Raw genomic sequence first — 5,731 nt, 5'->3', positions numbered from 1 at the left:
CAAAACCATTAAGTTGGAAAACCCAACTTTTTCTCTATTGGCTTAAAAGCCATATTGCTTTGCCCAAGAATATTACATTCTTATCCCTTATAATATTTCTTTATCCCGAAATTACCCCTAATTAAAAACCCGAAATTCCAAGAAGTCAAGTAGAAGGTAGATTTCTCTTTTTTCAAAGATAATTTTCTCTTCCAAGGGGTAGAAAATTCTAAGGACTTGCTTATTTTTTCTTTGTTTTCCATTTTAGTTGTCGTGATTGTTACTAATAATTGGTCCTAAGTTGTTAGAAAATCAAGATATAATTAATTAGGTTTTCTCCATTTTGTCCTTCGTATTAATTGTTCTAAAAAATAAAAAATATTGACTACATAGCCTAGAAAGCATAAATGTAAAGAGTAAATAAGGGAATACCAGTCAAAAATACTTCTTATTAATCACAAATAAAATGGACATGGTTCTTATTATACTACAATATTTAGAGATAACATGTTCAAAATTCAATGCACAAGCTTCCCGTGTTGACCATTTCTAATTGAAGAAAAAAACCTGTAAGATGAAAGAGTTATACACAACAATCAAACAGTACTAATGCACGAGACGAATACAAATACTCTTTAAGGCTCAAAGATCACCTTTTTGAAACCGAGGAACCAAACAATTTCCATGAGACACTTTGCAGGCTTCTATTTCCTTTCCGGAAATATAGTGTCATTGCTCTTCATAATTTCAACTGCTTTAGACACTATATCTAAGGATAGCCCAATCAAAGATGGCTATACCATAGTTTCAGCTGGTGGCAACTTTGAGCTTGGATTTTTCAGTCTTGGAAATTCCAAGAATCGGTACGTTGGAATATGGTACAAGAAGATATCAAAGGAAGTGGTCTGGGTTGCCAATAGAGCGAACCCACTGAATAACATATCTGGCACGTTAACAGTCAGTGACAAAGGGATCCTACTGCTCAATGGTACCGAAGGCATAATATGGTCAACGAATTCATCGACATCCTTGAGGAATCCAGTGGCTCAGCTTTTGGACACTGGAAATCTTGTCCTAAAGGATGGAACTGATCTTGTCTGGCAGAGTTTTGATTATCCAGGGAATACTCTATTACCGGGCATGAAGATAGGCCATAACTTAGTCACTGGCCTGGATAGGAGTCTTACATCATGGAAGAGCAGTGATGATCCTTCACCAGGTGAATATGTAGCTCGCCTCGATACAAATGGTTATCCTCAAATTATTTTGTGGGAAGGTCCTGTTATAAAGTATTCCACTGGACCATGGAATGGACGTCTATTGACTGGACGACCAAATATGAAACCAAATCCTTATTTTTTATTTGAGTTTGTGAGGAATGAAAGGAGATTTACTACAGATACGACCTTATAAATGCTTCTCTTCCCACCAGGGTGGTCATGATTCCGACAGGTCTAATTCAAGAGCTTGTGTGGATTGACCGCACCCAAAGCTGGTTGCTTTACTCGACAGCACAGATTGATACCTGTGATCGATATGCCTTGTGTGGCCAATTTGGGAGGTGTAACACCAAGGACTCCCCTCCGTGTGCTTGTTTGAGAGGATTTGAGCCTAAATATCCACAACAATGGAATGCAGCTGATTGGTCCAACGGGTGCGTACGAAGAACTCCATTGGAATGTGGGACAAGTGACAGGTTTCTGAAATACTCTGGTCTGAAATTGCCAGATACGCGCCATTCCTGGTTTGACAAGACCATTGGCCTTGAGGAATGCCAAAGGTTGTGCCTGGGGAACTGTTCTTGCGTTGCATATTCTAATCTTGATGTCAGAGAAGGTGGGAGTGGATGCTTGCTCTGGTTTAATGAACTCTATGATTTTAGGGAATATGCTGAAATTGAGCAAGATCTTTATATAAGGATGGCTGCATCAGAAATAGGTAAGTCAATCGTTCGATTTATGAAGAATCAAGAATGCGAATTTAGCTGTTGACATTGTATCTGCTTTCTAGTACCATCATCCAGAATGTGAATTTTCACAACTCATTGTAAACTTATGACAGGTTCAGACAGGAAGGTGAAGAGAGCAATGCTGATTGCAATTATATTACCAGTTTCAGCAATAACCATTCTCGGTTTTCTATCTTGGTATGCTATACACAGAAAGAAAAGCAAAAAAGGTTAACAAATATATCTAAAAATGCAGATTAGTTGGAGAATACTATTTGTTTATTGACTTCTAGTCAATCTTCCCTGGAGAATGTATCATTCACCTCAATATCTTCCTGAAATTTTCCCATTTTACAGGAGGCCAAGAAGGAAAGCAAGATATGGAATTACCTTTGTTTGATTTGATGACTATTACAGCTGCAACCAAGAATTTCTCTTCAGATAACCTGATTGGAGAGGGTGGTTTTGGACCTGTTTATCAGGTAACCAGAATCTATCTTATTTCAAGAAATGAATGATGCTCTTTCAAACTGACACTCTGATGGAATGTGTTGCAGGGTAAACTATCAACTGGATCAGAAATAGCAGTGAAGAAGCTCTCCAAACATTCGGGACAAGGTCTTGAAGAGTTGAAGAATGAAGTTGTTCTGATTTCCAAGCTTCAACACAGGAACTTAGTTAAGCTTCTAGGCTGTTGTCTTGAAGGAGAAGAGAGGATGCTAGTTTATGAATATATGCCTAACAGTAGCTTGGACCACTTCATTTTTGGTCTGATTCTTAACTTATTTCGTAGAAAGATTTATGGTTCTATTAACACAAACTTCTCATCATTTTAAGAGCAGAAAACTGAATTACCTTGACATTATGCAGATGACAGCAGGAAAAGACGACTTTCCTGGGAAAATCGTTTTCAAATTGCAATGGGAATATCGAGGGGGCTTCTTTATCTTCATCAGGACTCCAGATTAAGGATTATACATAGAGATCTAAAGACCAGCAACACTTTACTGGACAGTGAATTGAAACCCAAAATTTCTGACTTTGGCTTGGCTAGAATTTTTGGTGGGGACCAAATCAAAGCAAAAACAAAGCGAGTGATGGGAACTTAGTAAGTTTGAAAAGTTTGACACTTCATTCTTCATGTTTATCAAATCATAATATGACATTGTGTGTTTATGCAGTGGCTATATGTCTCCAGATTATGCTGTTGATGGGAAATTTTCAATGAAATCAGACGTGTTTGGTCTCGGTGTTCTTCTACTAGAATTAGTGAGCGGAAGAAAGAACAGGACATTTCATCATTTGGGCCACCATCACAACCTTCTTGGACATGTAAGCAAGATATCAATCCACGATTGTCTTGTCTTCCCCTTTTCTGGCTGAACTTGTATTTCATGCAAATTGTACTGGCTTTTTCCTCAGGCTTGGTTATTATGGAATGAAGGCAAGGCCTTGGAACTAATGGATACATGTCTCAAAGAATCGGTTGTGGAATCTCAAATGTTAAGATGCATTCATGCGGGGCTATTATGTGTCCAAAAGTTAACGGCAGACAGACCAACAATGGCATCAGTTGTTTTCATGTTGAGCAATGAAAAAGTCGGATTACCTCAACCAAAAGAGCCTGGTTTCTTCATAGAGAGGAGTACAGATGAATCAAATGAGAAAATATGCCTCACTGACAATGTTTTGACACTAACAATTCTTGAACCGAGATAGATTGAAGGGCATACTAACTACTGTACTTTTTAGGACACAAATTGTTGTCTTCTTGATTATAGAAAACTAGTCTCTGCTGTTCAATACTTTCAATTAGATAGATATTCATTATTGGACTCGCATTTATTAGCTTGTTTAGCCTGTAAAGAACCACATTTGGAAACCTAAGCCGGTGCTGAACAGTTTCGCAATTATTCTATTATTATGAGATTGATTAATTGTTAGATTAAAACGCGGAGCGAGAACAACGAATTGTGTACCTTTTTGATGCAACAAAAGAATTGTTGAACTCACCACCGAAACAATTTTCCCAAATTGAACTTTGAATCATTAGGAAACAAAGTTAATTTTCCACCAATTAGATGCCCTAACTTATGTGTTTTGCCTGTAGAAAGGATTAGTCAGAGAAAATTCTTACGCTTAAAAGTTCTGTATTTTCTCCTTAATATAAATAGGCAGAGTAATAGCGGTTAAGGAAGATAACCCACGATCCACCCTTTTTTTTTGCACGTTCAGATTAGCGGAGTTTGTGGTCTAGTGGTAACTTCCCTTAACCTCTCTCACGTATCTCTCCTAACCGGGTCAGGTCAGCCCCCATGGAGTGACCCACGACCCATAATCCAACATCTCCCACTTCGCTCATAGTGGGCTAGATCGATGTCTTTGACACACAGTTCATACTGGCAAATAGTTGGTGCGACCTGCGAGCACAAAGAGCTGTAACATTCTAAAACCAATTAAAAGTTATACTAAAGCTCTATGTAGAAATCCAATCACATATGGAAAGGATTGACTACTAGCATGAGGATATTATTACTCGCAATACCCCAGACATCATTCGCTATTGCAATAGCTACTTATTCGATCCCTCATCCTCGAAAGAGGCAAACTCAAGTTCTCATATAACATTGTATCCACAATTATACCCAATACACTCATGGTAAGTGTAATGGTCGGCCTATGAATACAAGTTAAATTACTAAATTTTAGTCTGCCTTCCCTTTCTACTCGAATCTTTCCATTCCAAATCAACTGCTTTCCTAGACATGCACAGCATTGACGAATCACTCATGGCTATTAGTGGCATGCTAAAGTAGCAACATTGATTGGCACTTCAAGAGACAGTCAAAGGTCAAAGGGTATTTCAATAAAAGTTACTCTAACTTCCTTGGGATTTCACACAATGAAGAAGCAGAGATTCATTCTTCTATTATCCCATGGTCGATAGCACACGTGGTATGAAACACATGTTACGGTGTTCTCACCTTATATTGGCGCGTGTGTCTTATTCGTTTAATCATTCAACACCGTACAGATCTTGGTCTATACACCTCCAAATGTCTAACCTGATTTTCTCACTTCAATAATCCTCAAACCATCTTCTCAGAGAAACTTGCATCTGGCTTACAAAACAAGTTATAATCGAATAGTGAAATTCGTAAGTCTTATTAGTTGTCAAGGACCTCTACAAGTAAATATAACCTCACATTATTCAAGGTTCTATAAGGTCTCATCACTTCAAGATTCTTAACGTAAGAGGCGATTGCTCGTGTGAGAGAGTCAATCTCGCGACTTGTTCGCACACTTTATCAACAAAACATTCATCACATGCATACGAGATATAAGCATAAATTCAAGAGTCAAATTTTGATGAGCATATTATAATACTAAAGTCATTTTACAATACATAAATATGTTCATATCCTTCGCAAACCTAGAGCCATAACATGTTTCTCAAATAGGTCTCTAGATATCGCCTTTGTAAAAGGATCAGCTATCATGCTTCGTGTAGGAATGTATTGTAAATTTATCTCTCCACTTGCTACCATGTCTCTCACAAAGTTATACTTGATGTCAATGTGTTTGGTCTTGTGGTGATACTTAGGATCTTTGGTATATGTAATAGCCGCTTGACTATCACAATATAGAGTCATGGGATCCTGAGAGTTCTTTGTAATATCCAAATGCTCAAAGAATCTTCAACCAAACAACTTCTTGCACTGCAGACGCACAAGCCACAAACTCAGCTTCCATCGTTGAAAGGGTTGTACACGTTTGTTTCTTACTTTACCATGAAATAGCACC

The 5,731-nt window shown here is 37.9% G+C and overlaps 1 pseudogene; it reads left to right on the top strand.

Moving 5' to 3' along the window:
* The first annotated feature begins 599 nt into the window (after window positions 1-599).
* Window positions 600-3,813, top strand: LOC107813863 (G-type lectin S-receptor-like serine/threonine-protein kinase At4g27290; annotated as a pseudogene).
* Window positions 3,814-5,731: the final 1,918 nt, after the last annotated feature.

This window comes from Nicotiana tabacum, chromosome 2, assembly GCF_000715075.1.
Source record: "Nicotiana tabacum cultivar K326 chromosome 2, ASM71507v2, whole genome shotgun sequence".
Lineage (NCBI taxonomy): Eukaryota > Viridiplantae > Streptophyta > Magnoliopsida > Solanales > Solanaceae > Nicotiana > Nicotiana tabacum.
Note: the sequence above shows the minus strand (reverse complement) of the source record. Positions and strands in the feature narration are given on the sequence as shown.